Source organism: Enhydra lutris, unplaced genomic scaffold (assembly GCF_002288905.1).
Source record: "Enhydra lutris kenyoni isolate GAN:26980312 unplaced genomic scaffold, ASM228890v2 scaffoldscaffold22, whole genome shotgun sequence".
NCBI lineage: Eukaryota > Metazoa > Chordata > Mammalia > Carnivora > Mustelidae > Enhydra > Enhydra lutris.
This window is the reverse complement of record NW_019154106.1, coordinates 16690759-16718024: the sequence shown is the minus strand read 5'-3', so window position 1 is coordinate 16718024 and position 27266 is coordinate 16690759. Positions and strand designations below refer to the sequence as shown.

Sequence of the window (27266 nt, the reverse complement as noted above, 5' to 3'; positions counted from 1 at the left end):
TATTTATTTATTTGTCAGAGAGAGAGAGAGGGAGAGAGAGCAAGCACAGGCAGACAGAATGGCAGGCAGAGGCAGAGGGAGAAGCAGGCTCCCTGATGAGCAAGGAGCCCGATGTGGGACTCGATCCCAGGACGCTGGGATCATGACCTGAGCCGAAGGCAGCTGCTTAACCAACTGAGCCACCCAGGCGTCCCTGTTAGCATCTTCTAAAACCATAGTATAATTATGAAAATCAGTTAATTGAAAACTATTATCTACCTAGAGACATTATCAGAATTTCACCTTCATTTTTGAAGGGTAGTTTTTTCTGGTATAAGTTCTAGGTCGGCAGCTATGGTCTTTTAGTGCTTTGAAGACACTGTTCCATTTTCTTCTGGTTTCCACAGTTTCTGTTGAGAAGTCAGCTATCTGTCATTCTTACACCTTTGAAAAATAATCTGTTCTTGTCTCTGGCTACTTTTTGGATATTTTTCCTTGGTCTTTGGTTTTTGGTAGTTTTACTATAATGTATCTAGGTTTGTTTTTCTTTATATTTAAACCCCTTCGTGTTCTTGGTGCTTCTTGAACCTGTAACTTGATGTCTTTTATCACTTTTGAAAGTTCTTAATCTTCAGCTTTTCAGATTTGCTTCTGTTTCACTGTCTTTACTCCTGGGATTCCAGTTACACAAACTTTAGACTTTTTCATGGTATCCTCTCTTATGTACTTTTTTCTGCATTTTTCATCATTTTTATCTTATGTGCTTTCTTCTAGATATTTTTTTCTGACCTATTTGCAGTGCATTAATTCTCTTTCATTTTGTGTAATTTGCTGTTAAGCCCATGTACTGAGTTCTTAATTCCAATTATTGTCTTATTTTTGTTTTTGTGTTTTTTAATATCTTACCATGACACTTTTAATCCGTTTTACTTTTTATTTTATTTTATTTTTAAAAGGTTTTATTTATTTTACAGAGAGAGGGACAGAAAGAGAGGGAACACAAGCAGGGAGAGTAGGAGAGAGAGAAACAGGCTTCCCACTGAGCAGGGGGCCCAATGCAGGGCTTGATCCCATGTCCCTGGGATCATAACCTGAGCCAAAGGCAGAAACTTAACAACTGAGCCACCCAGTCACCCCAATCTGTCTGTTTTAAATACAAAGGAGAAAAAAAAAAAAAAGAAGTTGCAAGCTGGGGAAACCATGAATGTTGAAAGTGAGTTTGAAAAACCTTAAGATTTGTTTACTAGTGTGTCTCATGCTTCTCTTAGTCTTGCCTCCCATAGTGTACCTTTATTTTTCTTTTTTATTTCCAGTAGCAAAGAAGATTTTAATTAACTTTGCTTTCTTCTATAGTTTATTATGAAAATTTTATATAGCTTAAATATGCCTTTTGGTTTGTTTTTTAAAGACTTTTGTTTTAAGAGTAGGTTTAGGTTGACAGCAAAATTAAGAAGAAGGTAGAGATTTCCAAGGTATCTCGTGCTGCCAGAATGCAAAGGCAACAGTTATTTTTATTATCATTACCAGCATTCCCTATATTTGGTATATTTGGTTACAACTGATGAACCTACATTGACATATCATCATCACCCAAAGTTCATAGTTTACCTTAGTATTCACTTGGTATTTTATATTCTATGGGTTTAGACAGATATCTAATGACATAACCATCATTTTGCTATCATATGGAGTATTTTCATTGCTCTAAAAATTATCTGTGTTCTTCTTCCTGTTTATCCCTTCTTCCCAACCAATTCCTAGAAACCACTGTTCTTTTTACTGTCTTCTTAGTTTTGCCTTTTCTAGATGTTATATAGTTGGAATCATATATAGCTTTTATATAGTTGGAATTATATATAGCTTTTCCAATTATTTTACTTTTTTTAAAGATTTACTTATTTGAGAGAGAGAGAGCAGAAGCAGTAGAGGGAGAGAGAGAGAGAGCCTCAAGCAGACTCCACAATGAGCATGGAGCCTAACATAGGGCTTGATCTCATGACGCTGAGATCACAACCCGAGATAAAACCAAGAATCGGACACTTAACCATCTGCGCCACCCAGGCACCCCATTCATTTTTTTAATTAAAAGATTTTATTTTTAAGTAATCTTTGCACCCAATGTGGGGCTCAAACTCACAACTCTGAGATCAAGAGTTACATGTTATACTGACTGGCTAACCAGGTGTCCCACAATTATTGAATTTTTTAGTTCAAGAATTACCGTTCAGGGTTTTTTTTTAATGGTTTCTTTACTGATTCTCATTCTTCGTTTTCTTGAACATAGTAAAACAAGATTATTTAAAAGTCCGTAATTCAAAATCTGGATTCCTTATGGGTATGTGTCTGTGTCTATTTTCTATTCTGTCTCTTGGCTCTTTATTCCATTGTCTTAAATTATAGTATGCTTTTTTTCTCCTTAGTTCTGAGTGTTGTACATTGTATATGAAAAATTATAGAGATAGTATAAAGCCTAGAATGCTATTATCTTTCTTCAGAGAGGATTTACGTTTGCTTCTGGCAGATGGCCTGAGCACTAGCAATCCTGGATTACCTCAATTCAATTAGGGCTTGAAATAATTTGAAGCTAGGTGTAAGTATCAGGGAGGGCTGATCTGTTTCTAGGTATAGTCTTTTAGGGTGCCAAGCAGAGCCTTAAGGATACACCACAGTCCTTCTACCCAGCTTGGGTGGGTCCTGAGCTCCAGTTTTTTGACCACCAAGCATCAAGAGTCATTTGAAAATTCAGGAACTTAACATTAATTCAAAACTATTATCTGTTCAGTCTATCAACTGTCTCTTTCAGAGACAGAAGCCCCTGAAACATCTAGTGAGTGTAATAATATCTTATTTTTGAAATGGTGATGAGTATAAATGATACTGTGAGATATTTGGGACAACTTTAGGGTTATATGAAAATATCTGAGGTTTCTATTACTGACAAAAATCACATGTACTGCTAATTCTACTGTGTTTATATTCATAACTGAAGGAAATGATAAATTCCAGTTAATGGCTAAAGATGTAAATTTTTTCCCTATACAAATTTGTGGATCCTTTGAATTCAATCCGTGGACTCTTCCATTTAGAATTCCTTTTTATGGGGAAAAGTGGCACCAAATGCTAGGCTGACCTCTTTGGGTTTTATTCTCCTTTCAAAACTTGCCCTTGTCATTCTTCATTTGCCTCAGTGGCTCTCTGATACTTCAAACAGATGCTTTTAATAATTCATCTACTTTTTCTCAAGCCAGAAAGTTTAGTCTAAATTACCTACTCTACCTTTATTGTAAGGAAGTATTTTGGAACTTTTGTTTTGGAGGAATGTAATTATATTAGCATGAGTAGAAAATATCACACACAGGAAGAGGTCATGAAGGAGTCTAACTTGACTTGTGGAGGACTAGTACATGTTGAAAAGCAACAAACAAGAAATGTATAATTAAGATGGGGCCAGTTTGTGGAAGGCTCAATTATGTTGAAATAAGAAGAAAGACAAAATGAAAGACAGCAACTTGTAAATGTTAAGAAATAAACTCATTGCCTGGTCTTCTTTTAATTTTTAAAATTTGTGAACTGCTTATTAAGTACCTACTATGTGCCAGTCTGTGTGCCAGATACGATCCTTGAGGAATTCACTATCATTCTCATGGGAGGCAAAAATAATGGCAGTTTCATACCAGAAAAACACTGTTGTTCTTTAGTGTGGACCTGCTATATGTTGGATACCATGCTAGTGATGGGCGCAAGATGAGTAAACCAGTTGAACTCAAGGGGAAAACCAGACATAAGCATAACTATTAGGATTCTACTGAATACATGCCAAGTAGAATTTCAGGCAACATGTTTTAGGATAAGCGAAAGGAGGGATTTACTCTATGAATTTTAAGTAAAACTTCATGAAAGAAATAGTATTTCAAGTGGTCCTTAGAAGATGAATAATATAGAACGGGAACTGAACAGGTAGGGCATTTTTAGCCAAGGGAACAGCATGAGCAAGGGCACAGAGGTTTTGTGTCTTCAGAGAATGACAAAAGGTCTATGGTCCATGCTTTAGTCCATTTGGCCTCCTGTAACAAACTGTCATGGACTAAGTGACTTATAAATAACAGAAACTTATTTCTCACAGTTCTGGAGGCTGGAAGTCCAAGATCAAGGCTTTGGCAGACTCCTTGTCTGTGAAGAGCCCACTTTCTGGTTCATAGAGGCCTTCCTTTCTCTGTATACTCACACAGCAGAAGGGCCAAGAGACCTTTCCTGGGCCTCTTTCATAGGCAAGAATCCCATTCATGAGGGCTCCAATCTTATGACTTAATCACCTCCCAGAGGCCCCACCCCAAATACCATCCCATTGAGGATTAGGTTTCAGTATGGGACTTGAAAGAGACACAACCATTCAGTCTGTAGCAGTGAGGTAATAGAGCTCAGGGCAATATGTAAGTGAGGGGTTACAAGGAGAGTTTGGTCATGGAGGTTTTCTACTCTATACACCTGGTATGGTATTGGTGCCATTGACTAAGATTATTTAATTAAGGAAATATTTCTTACATAGCCATCTATGCCAGGGTTTATGACAGCTGCTGGGGAAACAGTGATTAAGAAAGCATGGTCTCTACCTTGAGTGTACTCACAGTCAAGTAAGTCAATAATTAAACAACTTGTGATATGAGCTAACTAGAGGCTCAAGGTGTTAAGAACGTCGGGAGGAAGAATAGCTTAATTAAGCTTGAGGGATGAGGAAGGGTGTCACAGAACAGATGGCCCTCTAAGCTGGATATTCTTTATCTAATTTATTTATTTATTTAAATTAAGGTTATACATGCATACAGTGTAAAGAATAAAATAGTTCTGTAAGTATTGTTAAAAAAAAAGAAAGAAAGAAAAAGGCATTACCCCAACTCCTAATTTAGTTTCCCATTCCTTAGAGGTAACCACTTTCAACTTCTTTGAGTAACTTGTTTGACATTTATTTCTGTATCTCTAAATTACGTACGTTGCTACTTCATTTTTTTTCAAAATCAGGCATTATCTCTTGACTTCCCACTATGTGAAGTGTGAATCTATTTCTCTTTCACACAATTTATCATGCATATGTAATTCTATTTACTCTCCAACCTCATGATAGATATATATACATATATATATAAGATCTTAATTGTATATATGTAATATAATTTTATATATATATATAATCTTAATATTATATATATATATATATTAAGATTTTGGCTGTATCAATATTCTATTTGGTTATATCAATATTTACTATTTATAACTATATAAACACTATTGACACTTGAACTAAGTTGCACAATCTTCTCACCCCTGAGACTGCCTCTTTTCTTCTTGTTTGGTTAATTTTTATAAACTTATCACAAATTTATCTCCAAACTCCACCCAACTGAATAAATTGCCTTTCTGGTACTTGCGATTTATTTTTCATTTGCCCCTGCACGTCCACTCTCCACATTATGCTGGAGGGCTGATCTGTACAGACTTTAATCCATAGATTCTCTTGCCCTGTGGCTTCCCAATTGGGTTAAAGTGGGAGCCTGAAGGGCAGGAGGAGACCGGGTGAGCTTGGGGTATATAGTCTCTCCCTACCAGTTTGCTGTGGGTTGAAGTTGGCTCTGTTCCTCTACTGAAGTTCACAGCTTATGTTAGATGGTCTCTACTCTTCCTATATTCAAGAAGCCACTCCTTCCACTTGTGTCTTAAGGCCTGGGATCACACCAGATCTTAACTGTTGTTAGTTTCTGGGTAACCCACTTTCTCTTAACCTTTTCCACATCTTTGTAAATATTCTCTTTTTACAGTTTTCCTCAGCTACCCTTCTTAAATATATTATCAGTTAACTGCCAGGACTCTGAAGCGAGTACAATGATATTTTTTTGTACGGATTAATTCTCTCAGGACTTCTTCTTAAAGAAGTCCCTCCTAGAATTTTCTGACCTGCTTTATCTGTATTATTTTATCCCTATGCCTGCTTTATAGTAGCATTCTCTGGACTTTCTCTCATCCTTGTTTTTGATGTACTCATTTAAAAACAGGACCTCATACTCTTTGACACTCTTTCCTTTGAGAAGTAAAGTCTATGTCCTTTCCCCTTGAATATGAATCTAATAGAAGTAATACTATGTGAACTTTTTTCTTTCTTTCTTTTTTTTTTTCCAAAAGGGAGAATGAGAGGGGACGGGAGAAATGTGAGGAGGGGGAGGGGCAAAAGGAGAGAGAGAATCTCAAGCAGGCTCCACACCCAGCGCAGAGCCCAGTGTGGGCTCAATTTCACAATCCTGAGATCATGACCTGAGCCAAAATCAAGAGTTGGATGCTTAGCCAACTGAGCCACCTACAGTTCCCAACACTGTGTCTTGGTCTCTGGGAACTTACTTTTCAGACATGGCTTCTCAGGAGACTCTTTTTTACTAACCAGTTGCCAAGCTGTAAGAAGCCCAACCACAAATTTGGTTTTCAAGCCTAAGTGTCCAACATGTGAGGGAAGAAGCTTCCAGATAATTCTGTCCCCAGCTATTTGAGTCAGCCCCACCAGTCAAGTCTTCTCAATTCAGGTCCAGACATCATGGAGTAGAAACAAGCCATCTATATTGTGCTCTGTATAATTCCTGACATACTCAATCCTTGAGCATAATCAAATTGTTATTTTTTATGCCATTAAGTTTAGTATGATTTGTTATGCAGTAACAGATGATTGGAACAAAATTTGTTACTGGGAGTGAAGGGGTGCAGTAACAAAAAACCTAAAACATGTCATTAGCTTTGAGACCAGTCAACAGGTGGAAACCGAAGGACTTTGAAAAGCCTGACAGTGGAAGTCTGATGGACTTCAAGGAGACCATCAGTGAAGGCTTAAAAGAGAGTGAGGAAAATGTTAGTGGGAGGTAAGAGGACCCTTATTATGTAATGACAGAAAGTTTGGCAATACTATCATTTTTGGTAATGTGAAAAATAGGAAATCTACATAGTGAGTATGACGATCCTACCTGTGGAGATTTCTGGGCTGGTTATCTTTTTCTAGTTACCGACAGTAAAATGTGAGAGAGATGAACTAAAGAATGAACTATTTTGTTTTCAGGTGGAGTTTAGAGGTAATACAGAGAGCTCAGGACAGTCTTTCCAACCAGCAGAAAGTATTCAAAGTAAGGAAGTGCTTCAGGATAAAGATCAAATCCAGAGTGCTGGCAAAGAAATGTGGTCCAAGGGTAAAGATGAACCTTTTGTTAAAAATCTCAGCAAGATTTCTGGGTGGAGCCTTATGGACTTCTTCTTCTTCTTCCCCCCCCGCCCCCGCTCATAAATTCTTTCAGATGGACTAGAGGCCTAAGGATCTAAGAGCAGCAGGCTCATAGGGAACCCAGATAGGGAAGCGCCAGTCTCAAAGAGGTTTGTGGGTAAAGCTTTTGTCCAATGGAGTAAACCCCAATAAAGTTAATAGAAAAACCTCAGCATCCCTTCCCCCCAGTTTTTTGTTTTGGTTTTTGGTGTTTTTTTTGGTAAACATATAATGTATTATTAGCTCCAGGGGTACAGGTCTGTGAATCGTCAGGCTTACACACTTCACAGCACTCACCGTAGCACATACCCTCCCCAATGTCCGTAACCCAACCACCCTCTCCCTCAACATCATTTTTAAGAGAATTGTATTTATGGAAGCCCACTAACTTGGGCTAAAGAAGACATAAATAATGTAAAATAAAAAGTGGCCCCTAGACTTCTATGGGCAGGAAGCAAGCTAAGAAAGCTATTCAGCTGCAAACTGAGACTATGATTTATGGAAATGTAAGTATGATTCAGAAGAATGAAACCAAAAGCCCAGAGTACAGAGTCAAAAGTCATGGGAAGTCATTATCAGGGAGAGATACTAGGCTGAAATCATGGAAATGAGACATGTGGGTGGGTGGATTTCAGAATTGCAACGGACCAACAGTTGCTATATTGCCTCTCATTCTCCCTCTTTTTGGTTGGAATTTTATTGTGGTTATCCTATCACTGTATTACCCTTGTACATACTGGGTGTGTGGGAGCATATAACTTGTCTCTTTAGTTTACAGGCATTTAGAATGAGGAATTATACAGGAGCTGTACCCAAAAAACTGCAATGGAGGCACTTCATCTCTACCTGGAATTGATTTATGACAAGATTTAGAGTTTATGTTGATGCTAAAATGGAATTAGACTTTGGGGGTTTCGGTGAGGGGTGTATTTTGCATTTGTAAGGAATATAAATTGTTGTGGCTGGAGGGCAACTGTGGGTGATTCTATTTCCCAAAGATAGCTGTACCAATATCTCCTATCCTACATGATCTTCTACAAAATGACCTTGCCATGCCCCCAATGAAAGACAGAGTCTGATTTCTTATAGTCTGTGCCTTAGTGTGCACATATGTTCATTCATCGTGCTAGGCTTTTAATCTGGGAACTCATGCCTTTCCATTCCGAGAAATTTTCTCCAATATTTTTTCCTCCATTTTCTCTGTTCTTTCAAACCTCTTGTCTACTTACATATATACCCATAGATATGTAGGTGTTTTTTTTTTAGATTTTATTTATTTATTTGACAGACAGAGATCACAAGTAGGCAGAGAGGCAGGCAGAGAGAGAGAGGAAGGGAAGCAGGCTCCCCGCCGAGCAGAGAGCCCGATGCGGGACTCGATCCCAGGACCCTGGGATCATGACGTGAGCTGAAGGCAGAGGCTTTAACCCACTGAGCCACCCAGGCACCCCAGATATGTAGTTTTATATAAATTGTATCGTACCACACATGCTGTTCTGCATAATTTTTATTTTTCAGATTACATCGGCTGTATATCCTTTAAGATCTATAACATAACTGACATTTAATATTTATCAATTGATATGGCATCTAAACATACTTACCCAATCACTACACTGATATATAGAGAATCTTTAAGCTCTTCCTTACACCTGTAAGTGGCCCACACATCAGATAAAAACTTTTTAGACTGTGTGCCCCAGTGTGGACTTCCGAAAATATGGTTACCATATGCTAAGACATGAATTGGGGAATCAGCTTAGTGTTTGGTGCTCTCCACTGCTCATACTTCCTTTCCTATATGATGACTCCTTCTTAAATGAAGGAGTCTACATTCTGTACAGTCATTTAAAATTGTAATATTTTATGGAAACAATTATCTCTAATGACTTTTGTAAAAATAATATGTTTCTTTGGGGGTCTGAAGCTGAGTGGTGATGCAAGATTTTTTTCCCTAGGAATCCAGACCTTCTCTTTAATCAGCAAACCCCTTTAATTTGCTAAAGATCAGTTTAGTGCCCTGTTGACCATTCAGTGGAACAAGAGTGTTAGAGAGAGATCCCTTGTGTTTTTTCTTTAGTTGTAAATTCCATCAAGCTAGCCCATTAATTGCAGTGGATGGGAACTGGAGAGCTGTTCATTTGGCAGTTAGCAAAGGGTGGTAGAGGAAGGAAAAATATCTCTCTGATATTTTTGCTTAGGGATTTGGGAATTCAGAATTTAGTTATAGATAAGTAGATTAATGTGTTTAAATACTTTGAGTCACTTTAAATCATTCCTTGTTTTGTAACATACTAACAAGATCTTAGAAGTAGTTAAAACAGTGTTTGGGAAATTCTTTTATGGATTAGGATCCTCCGAAAGCATCATCTGCTAATGAGCAGATTGTTTAGGTGATAGATAAGCAAACATAGATTAGCTAATAGAGTAAGAAGTCCTGTGTCCTGTGGTTACCTCTCAGTATCTGAGAAGGGGTATCAATTGTAGGCAAGAGGCAGTTTCTTTGGGGTCCACTGTCTCTGTTCTACAGAGCCTTTTTTTTTTTTTTTTTAAATCCCATCCTAAAGGTAATAAGAACATGTAGTGGCACTAGATGGTATTCATCAGTTGAGGATGTTGACATGTTAAATTGTGTAAAACAAGGCAGAAAGGATTACTTTTTGCCAGCTGCATCATTTCTGGCAAGAGCTTACTATGTTCCTGCTTGTTTTGCTGTCATTGTTGTTAACCCATTAGGGAAACTAACCACTATTTTGGTTCCAGCCAAATCTTTGTCATCATTGGCCTAAAAACCTCTTGGGGACCAAAGAGCACCTGGCCATTCTGAAAGCCTCTCTCCTCCGTGATTGATGCTCATCTCTGCAGGCTCCCCAAAGCCCTCCTCCCTTTTTCCTGAAGCACCTTCAAGCATTTCTGCATGGCTAACCACTCACGCTCTTCTATTGTACCTCCTCCTCCTGCCTTACTGAATGCTGGATTTCCCAGCTCACAACTCTTAAGAAGGAGCTTTATTTCAGAGTAGAAAGGGGCCCCCATATGTGGCCTATTATATCCATATCAACTTGCTTACCCTTTTCAAACAGCTATTGTCTTTTAATAGGGTCCTGCCTGGCAGGGGGAGTCCTTAATTCTTGCCATATAAGAATGGGCAGCTTGAGTTACAGGGAACTGCAGTTTGGTGCTCTGATCAAAAGGCCTCTGTTGTTTTTAGGGTTTTTTTTTTTCCCTCCCTCTCTCTCTCTCTTTCTATATCCTGGGCTAATAATTCAGCACAGCAAGGTCATTACAGGCTTTGAATTGAGAGTTGAGAGTGTTAAATTACTGACCTAGAATAAAAGAGATCTGGGGGGCTCTCAAGAAAGATAAAGGGATTCCGGCTAGTAAAGTGCAAGCCCAGCAACCTCACTTCTTAACAATATTATTTTTTTTAATCCTCTCTGTCTCCAAAAGTCTTTTCCGGGACAAGGAAAGATCTCCTGCCAGAGAAATTAGGTTAGGAACTCAGCAACATCTTCAGAGAGCCATGGCCCAAGTGCTAGCAATTCTCGGGGCCTGTGTAGCCATCCTTTCATCTCCCCACCTCGTCGGTACTTCACACTCGGCCACCTCCCTCCCCCAGCCTGTCTGGTCCTTGACCATGTAAGTCAAATATAAGTGATATTTCAGCTGAAAGGTTCTGTCTCATACAGGATTTCAGACATGTGAAAAACAGACCACTTGGGTTTCAAAATATCTTAAAAATAGGGCATTGTCTCAGCAAAAGCTGCTTCCATTCCGTTTATATTTTGTAAATAACCTTTGTCTGGTCCTACCATACCTTAACAAGAAGAACATTACCCCGTTGTGACTGAATGTGACACCTTCACTCTACCCTATTGGGTCTTCTTCATACTTGGCCCAAAGTATTATCTCCCATGTATCCTTTCCCCCATAATCTCCTAAAGCCAAGCACCATCTCTAGAAAATACCGACTTCCTATATCTCCTATTTTTAGAAAAACCCCTGAAACCAACCATCACAGATTTCTACTGGGCAAAGTAATAATAATAGCTGATAGTCCTTGAATGTGCCAGGCATTATACAACATGCATTATCATCACATTTAATCATCTTTGGCAACTTTCATTCCTGTTATCACAATCTTGTAGATAAAATAACTGAGGCACATAATGGTTAAGTACCTGGCCCAAAGTCACAAAAGTAGGAAGTGGCAGAATCTGTCCCCGAGGAGTGCTGCTTGAACTTCAATGTGCGTGTGAACCACCTGCAGTCTTGTTCAAATGCCGAATCAGATTTAGTAGGTCTGAGATGGGGCCGAGATTCTGGTTTCTAACAGGCTTCTAAGTGATGCCACTGCTGCTGTCTTTGGTCCATTCTTCCAGTAGCAAAGCCATAGTCATTCTTACTTCAGAATCATTCTAAAAAAATATTTTAGTTATACTTTCCAATCACCCATTCTTCAGACAATCCTATAAATATACATACAAGGTGTTTGACACCAATATCTTCATTTATTTCTGGTAAATTTATTATGGTAAAATATACACAACAAAATATACATAACAAAATAACCATTTCAGTTATTTTTTAAGTGTATGGTTCTGTGGCATCAAGTACACTAACACTTTTCTGCAGCTATCACCATCATCTATCCAGAACTTCTTCATCTTCTCAAACTGAAACTGTACTCGTTAAACACTGACTCCCCAAGCGCACCAGCTAGAGAATTAGGAAGTTTCAGATGTGAAAAGGGGAAAGACTAGAATGTACTCTGTGTAACACTGGAATTGAACCAATGTACTCATGGATTTTAATATATGTAGATATCTAGATGTATAGAAATGAATCTAAGTGTGTGTATGCACACATGCAGAGTGTGTATACATAAATCTTCCTTTGTCTTTACCCTGACTCTGGGAAAGCCTAGAAGCAATGACACATTTGGAGCACATCTAGCCTCCACCTAGGTTTTTAAACAGTCCTCTAACTGGGGTGCCTGGGTGACTCAGTCATTAGGCATCTGCCTTTGGCTTGGGTCCCGATCCCAGGGTCATTGGATCAAGGTCTGCATTGGGCTCCCTGCTCGGCAGGAAGTCTGCTTTCCCTTCTCCCACTCCCCCTTCTTGTGTTCCTGCTCTTGCTGTCTCTCTCTCTCTCTGTCAAATAAATAAATAAAATCTTAAAAAAAAAAAAAAAAACAGCAGTCCTCTAATAAAAGCAACTTGGTCTTCTTGGAGAAATGGCTGGCTGTAGGATTGGGTAGGGAAAGAACAAGATGAGCCTGGAACATATTTTTCAATCAAAAAGTAAGGAAGTGATCAAAGAATTGTGTGGACATGTCAAAACGACATAGAAATCAGTTTGGGGCACCTGGCTGGCTCAGTTGGTAGAGCCTGGGACTCTGGATTTCAGGGCTATGAGCTCAAGCTTCACATTGGGCATAGAGCCTATATACTTACCTACTAAGCAAATAAATATCAGTGGTTCTAGGAGGCATCTTCTTTTTGTTCTTGTTTTTCAAGAAAAATCAGGTCAATTTTTCTCATAGTTTTAAATAAATACTTTAACAGGGTTAGAAATACTCTTCATAAGGCCTAAAGATTAGGGACGCTTATGTGGCTCATTCAATTAAGTAACGGACTCTTGTTTTGGTTCAAGTCATGATCTTATGATCTCAGTGTCCTAGGATTGGCTGCGTGCACCGCCCCCCCACCCCTCTCCCATCTTCATGTGCTCTCTTCTCATATCTGCTAGTTCCCCTCCCCCCCCCCCCTCCCCCCATCTTCATGTGCTCTCCCCCCCAAAAAAAAAAAAAAAAAAAAAAAAATTAAAAAAATAAGGCCTGTAAATTAGATAACAATATTGTATCAATTTTAATTTTCTGATTTTGATCATTATGCTATGGTCATATAAGAGAATTCCTTATTTTTTAGTAAATATATGCTGTATTTAGGGGTAAAGGAGTATCATGTCTACAACTTACTCTTTAACAGTTCTGAAAAATAGTAAATATATGTGTGTGTGAGAGAGAGATTAGAGAAGTTTGAGTGAGATCAAATGTAACAAAATACTCACATTTGAATAATCTAGGTGAAGGGTATTCAGGAATCCTTTGTGCTATTCTTGAAGTTTTCTGTAAATTTGAAATAATGTAGAAATACAAAACAACTGAAATCTCAAAAAGAAAAAAACAAACAACTTAAAGAATGGAAGAACTTACTCAATGAAATTTGAATACTGGTCTTAGAGAAATCTGTTTGAGGTAAACATTACAGTATACATCTGTTTGACCTTTAAAATGTTTTAGGAACATTTTTGTTTGATTTTAGAGGTAAGATTGATACCTATTAAAAAACTTTTTAGTTCAGTTAAATACAATGAAAAAGCAAGAACATGCATTTTTATGCAGGTAGAAAATTTGTTTTGGATTTCTGGTCATAATGGCTAGCAGTGTTTATGATTTGGCTTTCTTATCCATTACAGACACATGGTAATACATAAAATTTTCTGAAGAGAAAATGTAAACGACATAGCCATTTTATAAAATCAGTGTAAATTCATCCATGGGCGAGAAACCAAACAAACCACAATGCTAATGGGACTAAAACCACAGGCCTCTTGTGTTCTGGGTTCAGAAGCAAGCATAGGAAACTTGAGAGTTCATTTCTTATGGAATAGTAAAAGGCAGAAGATTATTTTTTTTAAATTATGATTGCTACCTGGAAAATGGCTTATATAAAACCTGGGTCTCTAAAAAGAAGCAACCCTACAACCCAGGATGAGTAGTCTGAGTTACTCAAGGGTTCAGTGACAGTTTCTGTGATATCCCCAATATCATTAGGAATGGAGCATTAACTCACCCAATATCCGATCTGGTCCTAGACTAGGATCTGTCCCCAGTAGAGAGTGAGGGAGTGAGTAACTGGAGACAGTGATAACCTCCCGCTTTAGGGGAGTCTACACGCTGAAATTCCAAAATATGTGAGAACAACTAATGCTAAGAAAGAGCCAACAATTGAAATAGAAATTTTCTCCAGAGAAAATAAGACTAATTATTTTAGTTGAATTTGAAATAAAGTTTAAGATCCTCAGGGACATAATAAAAGGAATGGTCATTATTAAAAAAGAACAACTGGATTATTTGTGTTTTGGGTGTTGAGTTGTCTAAGTTCTTTATATATTTTGGACACTAATCCTTTATCAGATACGTCATTTGCAAATATCTCCTCCCATTCTGTAGGTTGCCTTTAGTTTGGTTGATTGTTTCCCTTGCTGTGCAGAAGCCTTTTATTTTGATGAAGTCCCAGTTGTTTATTTTTGATTTTGTTTCCCTAGCCTCAGGTACCATATCTAGTAAGAAATTGTTACGGCTCACGTCAGAGGTTGCTACCTGTGTTCTCCTCTGGGATTTTAATGTTTCCTGTCTCACATTTAGGTCTTTAATCCACTTTGAATTTATTTTTGTGTGTGGTGTAAGAAAGTGGTCCAATTTCATTCTTCTGCATGTTGCTGTCCAGTTTCCCAACACCATTTGTTGAAGAGGCTGCCTTTTTTCCATTGGTTAATCTTCCCTGCTTTGTTGAAGATTAATTGACCAGAGTTGTGGGTTCATTTCTGGGTTTTCTATTCTGCTCCACTGAGCTATCTATTTTTGTGCCAGTACCATACTGAATTGATCACTACAGCTTTGTCATATAACTTGAAGTCCAGAATTGTAATGCCTCCAGCTTTGCTTTCTTTATTCTTTTCTTTTCTTTTTTTCTTACAGATTTTATTTATTTGTTTATTTGACAGAGAATGGGAGCAAGAGAGGGAACTCAAGCAGGGGGAGATGGAGAGGGATAAGCAGGTTCCCCACTGTGCAGGGAGCCAGACATGGGGCTCCATCCCAGAAAGCCAGGATCATGACCTGAGCCAAAGGCAGATGCTTAACCACTGAGCACCCCAGGCGCCCCTGCTTTTCTTTTTCAAGATTGCTTTGGCTATACAGGATCTTTTGTGGTTCCATACAAATTTTAGGATTTGTTTGTTTTAGCTCTGTGAAAAATGCTATTGGTATTTTGATATGGATTACATTAAATGTATAGATTGCTTTGGGTACTATAGACTTTTTTTTTAATTTTATTTTTTATAAACATATAATATATTTTTATCCCCAGGGGTACAGGTCTGTGAATCGCCAGGTTTACACACTTCACAGCACTCACCATAGCACATACCCTCCCCAATGTCCATAATCCCACCCCCCCCCAACCACCCTCCCCCCATCAACCCTCAGTTTGTTTTGTGAGATTAAGAGTCACTTATGGTTTGTCTCCCTCCCAATCCCATCTTGTTTCATTTACTCTTCTCCTACCCCCTTAACCCCCCATGTTGCATCTCCTCTCCCTCATATCAGGGAGATCATATGATAGTTGTCTTTCTCCGATTGACTTATTTCGCTAAGCATGATACCCTCGAGTTCCATCCACGTCGTCACAAATGGCAAGATTTCATTTCTTTTGATGGCTGCATAGTATTCCATTGTGTATATATACCACATCTTCTTTATCCATTCATCTGTTGATGGACATCTAGGTTCTTTCCATAGTTTGGCTATTGTAGACATTGCTGCTATAAACATTCGGGTGCATGTGCCCCTTCGGATCACTACGTTTGTATCTTTAGGGTAAATACCCAGCAGTGCAATTGCTGGGTCATAGGGTAGTTCTATTTTCAACATTTTGAGAAACCTCCATGCTGTTTTCCAGAGTGGTTGCACCAGCTTGCATTCCCACCAACAGTGTAGGAGGGTTCCCCTTTCTCCGCATCCTCGCCAGCATCTGTCATTTCCTGACTTGTTAATTTTAGCCATTCTGACTGGTGTGAGGTGGTATCTCATTGTGGTTTTGATTTGTATTTCCCTGATGCCGAGTGACGTGGAGCACTTTTTCATGTGTCTGTTGGCCATCTGGATGTCTTTTTTTTTTTTTTTTATCTGGATGTCTTCTTTGCAGAAATGTCTGTTCATGTCCTCTGCCCATTTCTTGATTGGATTATTTGTTCTTTGGGTGTTGAGTTTGCTAAGTTCTTTATAGATTTTGGACACTAGCCCTTTATCTGATATGTCGTTTGCAAATATCTTCTCCCATTCTGTCAGTTGTCTTTTGGTTTTGTTAACTGTTTCCTTTGCTGTGCAAAAGCTTTTGATCTTGATAAAATCCCAATAGTTCATTTTTGCCCTGCTTCCCTTGCCTTTGGCGATGTTCCTAGGAAGATGTTGCTGTGGCTGAGGTCGAAGAGGTTGCTGCCTGTGTTCTCCTCAAGGATTTTGATGGATTCCTTTCTTACATGAGGTACTATAGACATTTTAACAATATTTGTTCTTCCAGGGGCGCCTGGGTGGCTCAGTCAGTTAAGAGTCTGACTCTTGGTTTAGACTCAGGTCATGATCTCAGGGTGGTGGGTTCTGCTCCTACACTGGGCTCTGCACTCAGCACAGATCTGCTTGCAATTCTTTTCCCTTCTTTCTCCTTCCCCTCTGCTCCTTCCCCTGCTCTTTCTCTAATAAATAGATAAAATCTTTTTATAAACCCAATATTTGTTCTTCTACTCCATGAACATAGAATGTTTTTCCACTTCTTTATGTCCTCTTCAATTTCTTTCATCCATGCTTTATACTTTTCAGAGTACAGATCTTTTACTTCTTCGGTTAGGCTTATTCCTAGGTATCTGATGGGTTTTGGTGCAGTTGTAAATAGGATTGATTCCTTGATTTCTCTTTCTGCTGCTTTATTACTTGTATGTAGAAATGCAACAGATTTCTGTATGTTGATTTTGTATCCTGTCACTTCAGCAAATTCACGTATCAATTCCAGCAATTTTTTGGTGGGATCTTTTGGATTTTCTATATAGAGTATCATGTCATCTGCAAATAGTGGAAGTTTGACTTCTTTGCCAATTTAGATGCCTTTTATTTCATTGTGTTCTCTGATTCTCTATTACTATGTGTTCTCCATTACTGTGTTAAATAATAATGCTGAGAGTGGACACCCTCTCTTTTTCCTGACTGTAGAGGAAAACCTCTCAGTTTTTCCCCATTGAGGATGATAATAGCTGTGGGTTTTTTGTATATGGCCTTTATTATGTTGAGGTATGTTCCCTCTAACCCTACTTTGTGTTTTTTTTTTTTTTATCATGAATGGATGTTGTACTTTGCAAATGCTTTTTCTGCATTTATTGAAAGTATCATATGGTTCTTTTCCTTTCTTTTATTAATATGGTGTATCACATCAACTGATTTGCAAATATTGAACTATCCTTGAAGCCCAGGAATAAATCCCACTTGATCGTGATGAATGATTCTTTTTTTTTTTAAGATTTTATTTATTTATTTGACAAACGGAGATCACAAATAGGCAGAGAGGCAGGCAGAGAGAGAAGGCAGAGGCTTTAACCCACTGAGCCACCAGGTGCCCGTGATGAATGATTCTTTTAATCTACTGTTGGATTTGATTTGCTAGTATTTTATTGAGAGTTTTTGGATCCATGTTCATCAAAGATAATGACCTGTAGTTCTCTCTTTTTTTTTTAAGATTTATTTATTCATTTGAGAGAGACAGAATATGCAGGGGGCAGGGGCAGAGAGGGAAAGAATCCTCAAGCAGACTTCCCACTGAGTGCTGAGCCCAATGCAGGGCCTGATTCCAGGACCCAGAGATCATAACTAGAGCCAAAATCAAGAGTCAGATGCTTAACCAACTGAGCTACCAAGGTACCCCTGTAGTTCTCTTTTTTAGTGGTTTTGTTATTAGGGTAATGCTGACTTCATAGAAAGATTTTGGAAGTTTTACTTACATTTCTATTTTTTGGAGTAGTTTGAGAAGAATAGATATTAATTCATCTTTAAATGTTTGGTAGAATTCACCTGTGAAGCCATCTGGCCCTGGACTTTTATTTCTTGGGAGATTTTTGATGACTGATTCAGTTTATTTGCTGGTTATCAGTGTGTTCAAGTTTTCTATTTCTTCCTGTTTCAGTTTTGGTAATTTATATGTTTCTAGGAATTTATCCATTTCTTCCACATTGTCTAATTTGTTGGCATATACTTTTTCATAATATCCTCTTATAATTGTTTGTATTTCTGTAGTGGTGATTGTGATTTTCCCTCTCTCATTTGTGATTTTATTTATTTGGATCCTTTCTCTTTTCTTTTTGATAAGTCTGGCTAGGAGTTTATCAATTTTATTAATTTTTTCAAAATCCCAGCTCCTGGTTTCATTGATCTGTATACACACACACACACACACACACACACACACACACACGGGAACATTACTCAGCCATAAAAAATAATGAAATCTTGTCATTTGCAATGATGTGGATGGAGCTAGAGCTCACTATGCTAAGTGAAATAAGTCAGTCAATGAAAGAAATGCCATGTGATTTCACTCATATGTGGAATTTAAGAAACAAAACAAATGAACATGGGGGAAAAAAGAGAGACAGAAGCAAGTGATAAAACAGACCCTTAGCTATAGAGAACAAACTGCTGGTACCAGAGGGGAGGTGGGTGGGGGGACAGGCTAGATGGGTGATGGGGATTAAGGATGGCACTTGTGATGAGCACCAGCTGTTGCATGTAAGTTTTGAATCACTGAATTCTAAACCTGAAACTAATATTACACTGTTTGGTAACTAACTGGAATTGAAATAAAAACTTGAGGGGAAAAAATAGAGAACAAAAATTGGGAAGCAGAAACAGAACCATGTAAATTCTTTAAAACACCAATTAAACATTCTAGAAATTAAAAAGTTACTGATGTTTTAAAAAATTGATCAGGGACTTCTCGTTGGTGTGGTTGGTTAAGTGTCCAACTCTTGGTTTGGGCCCAGGTCATGATCTCAGGGTCATGAGATTAAGCCCCGTGTCTGGCTCCAAACTCAGCGCAGAGTCTGCTTGAGATCCTCTCTCCCTCTCCTTCTACCCCTCCCACTTGTGCTCTTGCTCTCTCTCTCTTTAAAATAAATAAATAAATCTTTAAAAAAAGAACATTAAAACATGGCCAGTAAAAAATAAATAAAAATAAATTAAAAAATTCAACAGAGGAGTGCTTGGGTGGCTCAGTTAAGCAGCTGCCTTCGACTCAGGTCATGATCCCAGGGTCCTGGGATTGAGCCCTGCATCAGACTCCCAGGCTCAGCAGGGAGCCTGCTTCTCCCTCTGCCTCTGCCTGTTGCTTCCCCTACTTGTGCTCTCTCTCTTTGTCAAGTAAATAAATAAAATCTTTTCTTAAAAATTCGACAGAATAAACTTTAGACTAGACATAAAAGAATAAAGAATTCATAATTTGGAAGATAATACTAAGTACAACACAAAGATAAAAGATGAAAATTATGAAAGGACACAGAAAATACACTGAGAGGCTAAAATGTACATCTAATGGAGAAGAAAAGGATACAGAGGATGGCAGTGAAGGAATATTTTAAAAGATACTCTCTGAGACGAAAGGCATAAGTCAGATTAAAGTGTTGAGCAAGCTAACTAAAAATATACCTACATGATAGACACATTGTAAAATCCACAGAACATTAATGATAAAGAAAATAGCTTATATGAATGGTAAGAATGATTAACTCCACGAGGAATGGCAGGAGTTTGACTGATGGCCTCTCGACAGCAGTGATAGATGCCAGATGACAATGGAATAGTATCTTCGAAGTGCTGAGAGAAGATAAATGACAACCCAGAATTCCCCACCTGGTTAAACCATTACTCCAGAGAGTAAATAAAGATATTTTCAAGAAAATGAAAACTGAGAGCATTTACCACCCACAGGCTTTTGTGAAAACAGCAGGTCTGTGAATATTCAGAAATTCACAATTTGAAATCACAAAAAGCATAGAAAACCTGAAGTTGTTCTTGCTGAGCTTTCTGAAAACTCATTTGGGAGCAAACTTGACCTGGACTAGTTTATGAGGCTGTATTTGGTCTTTATTTAATCTTTTTTTTTTTAATCTTCTTAATGTAAATATATGTTTCACTGTGGAAATTTTAAGATGCTTTACTTTGGGGTTTGTTTTGTTTTAAGATTTTATTTATTTATTTGTCAGAGAGTGAGCAGGGAGAGCAGCAGGCTGAGGGAGAAGCAGGCTCCCCTCTGAGCAAGGAGCCAGATGCAGGACTTGATCCCAGGACCCTGGGATCATAACCTGAGCCCAAGACAGATGTTTAATCGATGGAGCCACCCAGGCGTCCCTCAAACTTCCTAACTTTGAAACTTAATATGAAACTACAGTACTGAAAACAGGATATATTGGCATAAAGGCAGACATATAGACTATTGGAATAGATTAGAGAACCCAGAAACAAACCCTTGTATGTATAGTCAATTGATTTTCAACATGGGTGCTCTTCACTGGGGAAAGGACTACTATTCAACAAGTCTTTCCAGCAAGTGGTGCTGGGGAAACTAGTTATTCACATGCATAAAAAGGGAGTTAACCCATATCTTATACCTTATATAAAAGTTACCTCAGAGCGCCTGGGTGACTCAGTTGGTTAAGCGGTCAGCTCTTGATTTGGGCTCAGGTCAGGATCTCAGGGTCCTGGGATCAAGCCCTGCGTTAGGCTCCACACTCAGCAAGGAGTATGCTTGAGGAATTTTATCTCTCCCCCTCTCTCTGCTCCTTACCCTGTTCACTTGCTCTAAAATAAATAAATAAATCTTAAAAAATTAAAACTTAAAAGTAACTCAAAGTAGATCAAAGATCTACATTTAAGAGCCAAAAGTATAAAACTCTGAGAAGAAACAAACTAAATGTCTTTATAGCATTATAATTGACAGTGATTTATGGTTATCAAAGCAAAAGCACAGGGACAAAAGAAAAAAAATCGATAAAATGGACTTCATCAAAATTAAGAACTTTTGTGCATCAGACTGTATTATCAAGGCAAGAAGACAACCTGAAGAATGAGAGAAGATATTTTCAAATTATATATCTGATAAGGGATTCACAGCCAGAATATATAATGAACTGCTACAACTCAACAACAAAAAAGTTATTAGTAAATGGGCAAGAGCCTTAAATAGACATTTCTCCAAAGAAAATATACACATGTCCAATAAGTATATGAAAAGATGATCAGCACATCATTATTCATTGGGGACATACAAATCAAAACCACAATGAGATACCACTTCACACCTACTAGCATGGCTATTTAAAAAAAATAAGAAAATAGAAAAAACACTGGTGAGGATTAGATCTCTTGTGCACTGCTACGAGAAGATAAAATAGGCAGCCACTGGGGAATACAGCTTGGTGTTTTCTCAAAAGTTTAAATATACAATTACTATATGACACAGCAGTTCCACTTCTGGGTATATACCCAGAAGAATTGAAAGCAGGATGTTTGAAGAAGAGATATTTGTGCACCAATGTTCATAGAAGCATTATTCATAATAGCCAAAAGGTAGAAACAACCCATGTGTTCATCAGCAGATGAATGAATAAACAAATGTGGCATATACGTACAATGACATATTATTCATCCTTAAAAAGGAATGAAATTTGATATAAGCCCAACATGGATAGACCTTAAAAACTTAGTGAAATAAGCCAGGGGCGCTGGGTGGCTCAGGTGGTTGGGTTTCCACTCTTAGTTTCAGCTCAGTTCATGGTCTCAGGGTTGTAGGATCAAGCCCCATGTGGGGCTCTGTACTTAGTGTGGAGTTTGCTTGAGATTTTCTCCCTCTTCCTCCCTCCCTGGCCATTCCTCTGCTTGAGGGTGCATGCTCTCTCTCTCTCTTTCTCCCTAAAATAAATAAGTAAGTGAAATCTTTTTAAAAAAAGAAAAAAGGTGGGGCGCCTGGGTGGCTCAGTGGGTTAAAGCCTCTGCCTTCGGCTCAGGTCATGATCTCAGGGTCCTGGGATTGAGCCCCACATCCGGCTCCCTGCTCAGCAGGGGACCTGCTTCTTTCTCTGCCTCTGTTTCTCCCCCCAACTTGTGCTCTCTCTCTCTCAAATAAATAAATAAAATCTTCAAAAAAAAAAAAAAAAAGAAAGAAAGAAAGAAAGAAAGAAAGAAAGAAGCCAGACACACAGGGGCAAATTTTGTACAGCCCCACTTACAAGAGGTACCTAGAATAGACAAATGCATAGAAACAGAGGGTAGAATAGTAGTTACCGAAGTCTGGGAGGAAGGTGGAAGAGGACATTACTTTTTAATATATATGCGGTTTTTGTTGGGGATAATGATAAAGTTCTGTGAATAGATAATGGTAATGGTTAACTGTTTTGTGAATGTATTTAAGCCACTGAATTGCATACTGCCAGTACTTAAAATTATAAATATGATGGCTAAAATAGTATTATAAGCATTTTACCATATTTTTAAAAGTTCTTAATTTAAAAGATAGAAGGCAAAATCTAGAAAATAATATCAGCAGAGAAAAGTGCTCATAGATTATTTAGAGTGTGCTTTGGTTCTTGTCTTGCTTTTGAGAGTAATAAAAATAACGAATGACTTGACATTCTAAAAAATGTGTAGCTACTAGTTTGAAAGGATGTATGCATCCATGTTTATCATAGCATTATTTACAGTAACCAAGATATGGAAGCAACCTAAGTGTCCAACAATAGATGAATGGGTAAAGAAGGTATGGTATACATATACAATGGAATATTACTCAGCCATAAAAAAGAAGGAAATCTTGTCAGAAATTTCTGACAACAGGGATGAACCTATAGGGTATTATGCTAAGTGAAATAACTCAGAGAAAAACAAATACCATATGGTTTCAATTAAATGTGGAATCTAAAAAAATAAAACAAATGAACAAACACACATGCACTGTTGAGAGTAAGATGGAGTCACTCATGTCAAGCAATGAGGCAAGCATTTAAGGATTCTGAAGCTATCAGATATCACTGAGACCAGCCCAGCTGACAACACCCCAGAGCTGGTAACTAGGAGAAGCACAGGAGGTCTGAAGGGTCTCAAGACTGATGAAATCCCTTTAAAAAGGGAGTTTGCAGCCAACTGTAGACTCTCCAGACACTGACCTCTCAATGTCTGAGCACTTAAAAAAGGCAGCCACTGCTAAAGGCTCTACCTGATTGATCTCTGAACAGAACTGAGATCCTCCATTGTTTGAACAGAATAAGCAATAAGTGCCAAGAGCTGACCCCGGCCGGACTGAGGCCTTATCTCAACTGCGCACCCACAGACTGACTTCGTTCTCTTCCTATCCGCCATGTTATCTTGTTCTTTGTGTGACTTAGGTCTTGTGTTTTGCTCTGGGTGCCATGTACAAAGCCAAGTTAATCATGTGGTGAAATGTCATTGAGTTTGGAATCCTGAACCTGCTTTATAATCATGCTAGCCTTGCTTTAATGACTGAATAAAGCTGGCAATGTGGAAAGACATAACTCATGTGTGCATCTTCACAGTGTGCTCATGACATACACAGACCAGAAACAGACTCATAAATACAGAGAACAAGCTAATGGTTGCCAGAGAGGAGGGGGTGGGGATGGGCAAAATAGGTGAAGGGGATTAAGAGGTGCTATCTTCCAGTTATAAAGTAAGTCACAGGGATAAAAAGTACCCTGTAAGGAATATGGTCAATAATACTGTAATAACTCTGTGTGGTGACAGATAGGGACTACACTTACCATGATGAGCAATGCGTTAAGTAGAGAATTGTTGAAATCACTGTGCTGTACATCCGAAACTAATATAACGTTGTATGTCAACTATACTTCAATTAAAAAAGGAAAACTGTGTAGCTAAATATGTATGTTGAAATTGTAAGAGGAATTCTAAGAAGTTATAGATTCTATCATAGCTTCCAATCTAACAGTCGGGGGGATAATTAAAAAGGAAAATAACTGGGGCACCTGGGTAGCTCAGTCGGTTGATATCTGACTCTTGATTTCAGCTCAGGTCATGATCTCAGGGTCTTGAGTTCAAGCCCCGCCTCGGTCTCTGCTCTCTTTGTGAAGTCTTCTTGAGATTCTCTCCCTCTGCCTCTGCCCTTCCCCCTGTTCTCTCTCTCTCTCGCTCTCTCTTTCAAAATAAATAAAATCTTAAAAAAAAAAAGAAAGAAAAGAAAAAACTTCCCTAACGAAATAGAAAGCAGGAAAAGAAAAATAAGCCAAAGAAAAATAATTCATGGAAAAGACATAATAAGATGGCAAAAATTTATCAGATATATATATTTTTAAAACTCACTTATTAAAATACAGAGACTATAAGTTTGGGTAAAAAGCAAAATCCAACTATATACTACTCACAAGAGAAATATCTAAAACAAAATGACCAAGAAGGATTAAAATTAAAAACATAGGAAAAGTTATGCCAGGCTAATACTAACCAAACCAAAGTTGGTATTGCAATATTATAATGATAATATCAGGACAAAGCCCAGACTTTTAAAAAGTTTAAAAACACTGACTTCAATATTTCCAGTGTTAGCTGACTACAAATATAAATCTGATACTTTCAACCTGGTGTTACTTATCTATTCTTTCTAAGCTTTCTAAATCAGCTACCAAAAGCATTTATGGAGTAGTATGTACTATGTGTTAGATAATGTGATGGAGACCAAGATGAATACAACCTAATTACTACTCCATAGATCTTATAGTCTTGTAGGGAATATAAGTCCAGTAAGTTTTTTCAAATGCAGCAGATTCTGAGTGCCAGTAGAGAGTTGTAAGTGAGGCATGATGGGAACTGGGCATGAATATAGAATCAGGAAGAAACTTCATGCAAAATGTGGCATTTGAAATGGTCCTGAAAAACTGGATAGAATTTTAACGGATGGAGGTAAGGAAAAGTTATTTCAGGTTGAGGAGAAACGGTAAAGCTTGGAGCAATATATTGTATTTTCTGCTTTTTTGTTTGAGCGGTCTTATCTAAAAGAATTTTCCCTGATTATATTGCCTATTAACTCCTTAAGTAAAGTGATTATGATCTCTATACTGACCAGTTAAATTTCACTGGTAGGGATGATCTTAAGACAGTAGTGGTGGGGTGCCTGGGTAGCTCAGTCGTTAAGTGTCTACCTTCTGCTCAGGTTGTGATCCCAGGGTCCTGGGTTCGAGCCCCGCATCAGGCTCCCTGCTTGGCGGGAAGCCTGCTTCTCCCTCTCTGACTCCCTCTGCTTGTGATCCCTCTCTCATTGTGTCTCTGACAAATTAATAAAATCTTAAAAAAAAAACAGTAGTGGAAATATAAATCTTTTTGTAGTCAATATTATATGTCCTTGGCCTATCAGTGTGTGTTTTAAGATTCTTATTTTATAACTTCTTATGTAAATGCTTATCCATACAATGAGTCTCAGCCAGATTCTTCTGTGCATAAATTATTCCCTCTTTTTAAAAAAGATATACATATCTACCTATCTATCTTAAAGGTTTATTTTTAGACAGAGAGAGAGAGAGGAAAGCACTTGAGGGAGCAAGTTGGGGGGAGGGGCAGGAGAGGGAGAGAGAGCATCTCAAGCAGACTCCCCGCTGAGCGTGGAGCCCAACGCTAGACTCAATTTCACAACCCTGAGATCATGACCTGAGCTGAAACCAAGAATCAGACGCTCAACCCACTGAACCACCCAGGTGCCCCTAAAAAATATATTTTTTAAAAGCTACACTAAGGATATAATTTCACTAGTATTAGTTTCTTTATAGCCCAGATTATGACCTAGACACCAGCTTTTTTCCCATGGGGGGTATGAAGCATACTTTGGGACTAATTCTTTGCTGGATAGCTTCATAAATTTAAACTAGATTGTTATCATTTTAGACTTCATTTGCTAGAAATGTGACGTACTCCATTTACCTGTAACAGCTCATTTGCTTTATTTTTCATTTTCCTTTGCTCAAGACAACATTGCAAACTGCATAGTTAACACTTTAGTTACTTTTTAAAAATTTCTCTTCTAACCTAATTCTTTACCAGATGTTTTCCTCATGCGTCCTCATAGTGTCTCAGAAGTAGATTTCTACACTAGTTTTCCACAGGGAAAGGAGCATGTAATTTGCCTTTTCATACAGTTGTTAATATTAACAGGAAGAGGCTAATTTTATCTTAAGTGATAACATACTCTATGTTAAAGACAGGTTAGATGTTTCCCTCAGAACTTGGTCAGGGAAAAGGAAAATGGAACAGATGACTCCTTAAATTTTTTCATGTTCCGTTCAGAGATTCAGTTTTGTCCCCACTTTAAATTGTCAGCAAATGAAAAGTGGCATTTAGAATTTCCACTGTCTCTCTTGTTTTGCCATCTTCAGTTTAATGACTGCTTCTCTACAAAGATTAACATATTTTCCACTCATGATTTACTTGTCAGAGAATTTAGGAGTTTTCTGGAACCGGAAATCTGCCTTTAGTCGTGATGATTACTGGATAATTGCCTATTCTTTGGTGGAATTTCCATTTTTAGATTACGCCAGGCTCTACAGCCTTTATTTCTTTGGCAGAAGAACCCAAAGGCAATGAAGTATATTTTTTCCCCTTCTCCGGCCCAGCTTAAACAATGACTCACTTGGGCTCTGGGGCTTTGCTTCATACTCTCATTCAGGGGCCACTTTTTACCCTTGTTCCTCTTATTTGTCTTAATGTTCTATTTGAAACCTTTCATATCCTTTGGCACATGGCTTTGCCTCTGAGGTTATTGTCAAAAAGGTATCCATCACCCCCCAAATTGTCTTGAACAGACAATCCAGTTCTGTCCCCATGAGCTATGTTCTTATGAGAGCTGATATAGGTCAGAGAGAGTACAGAAATCATATCTTTAAGGAAACATAATTCCAAATGTGGTAGAAGAAGTATTCTCCAAAAAGATACAAGTGCCAATGTCATCCAGTTAAAGACTCTATCTGAGATGCTCCCGTGGCTGATTAAAACTCTCTCAGTGCATATATGTGGGAGGTAGGAAACACTCAGAGGAAGTGGACTCCAAGAGTTTTCAGAAGGATATGGTTATATGAAGGGATTTCTTCACCGAAAGACTTG

At 38.1% G+C, this 27266-nt stretch overlaps 1 protein-coding gene across 1 annotated transcript in view; it reads left to right on the top strand.

The window, feature by feature from the left end:
* The window catches only part of LOC111149449 (chromosome unknown C11orf49 homolog), a 190880-nt gene that overhangs the window by 60041 nt on the left and 103573 nt on the right, over nucleotides 1–27266 (top strand). The window lies entirely within an intron of this gene.